Here is a 1170-nt window from a genome sequence, read left to right on the forward strand (position 1 = left end):
AATTTGGTTCAAAATTTGCCCTTTTCGATTCATCTCTTTTATTGGAATATCCTTTCTTTCCATTAAAATGTCAATTGTTACATTTTTTGTCGAGAATTCATAATTTTTGGATGAAAATTACACTGTTTTGTTGAAAAGTAATTTTTTTGTTTAAAAATTTAACCATTTCGTTAAAAGTTACTCTATTTTGTTAAAAATGCAATTGTTTTTGGTTTAAAACATTTTCTCTTTTGGTTGACAATTCATCTTCTTGATTGAATTCATCTTTTTATTTAAAAAATCAACTATTTGGGTAAAAATCACTCTATTTTGTTAAAAAACAACTGTTTCTGTTTTTTGTTCATTTGTTTAATTTGAAAATTCCACAAATTAGTTTAAAGATCGTATTTTTTGGTAGGAAATTAATTATCTTGATTGAAAATTCAATTATTTGGATAAAAGTCACTCTATTTTGTTAAAAATACATCTGTTTCTGTTTGTTGTTCATTCTTTTAATTTGTAAATTTGTTTCTTTGGTTTAAAAATCGTCTTTTTTTATAGAAAATTCATCTTCTTGTTTGAAAATTCATCCATTTTTCGTTGAAAATTACATTATTTGATTAAAAATTTGTCCTTTTGGATTCATCTCTTTTGTAAGTCTCTTTTTTTCGTTGAAATATCAATTATTACACTTTTTGTCAAGAATTCATAGTTTTAAATTAAAAATTACACTATTTTTTTGAAAAGTCATTTTTTGTTTAAAAATTCAACCATTTCGATAAAAATTACTCTATTTTGTTAAAAATCCAACTGCGTTTGGATTTAAAATTCATCTTTTTAGTTGAAAATTCAACTATTTGGATAAAAATCACTCTGTTTTGTTAAAATATAACAGTTTTTGTTTGTTGTTCATTCCTTTTTTTGAAAATTCGACAATTTGGTTTAAAAATTATATTTTTTGGTAGAAAATAAATCTTCTTGATTGAAAATTCATCTTGTTAGTTTAAAATTCAACTATTTTGTTAACAATACAACTGTTTCTGTTTGTTGTTCATTCGTTTTATTTAAAACTTCGTCAATTTGGGTTAAAAATCGTATTTTTTTATAGAAAATTCATCTTGGTTGAAAATAACATTATTTTATTAAAAATTTGTCCTTTTGGATTCATCTCTATTATTTAAGAGTATTTAT

At 22.1% G+C, this 1170-nt stretch overlaps 1 protein-coding gene across 2 annotated transcripts in view; it reads left to right on the forward strand.

The window, feature by feature from the left end:
- The window catches only part of LOC117171942 (STAM-binding protein-like A), a 25874-nt gene that overhangs the window by 16758 nt on the left and 7946 nt on the right, over positions 1 to 1170 (forward strand). The gene's annotated exons all lie outside the window — the stretch shown is intronic.

This window comes from Belonocnema kinseyi, chromosome 4 (assembly GCF_010883055.1).
Source record: "Belonocnema kinseyi isolate 2016_QV_RU_SX_M_011 chromosome 4, B_treatae_v1, whole genome shotgun sequence".
Taxonomy (NCBI): Eukaryota; Metazoa; Arthropoda; class Insecta; order Hymenoptera; family Cynipidae; genus Belonocnema; species Belonocnema kinseyi.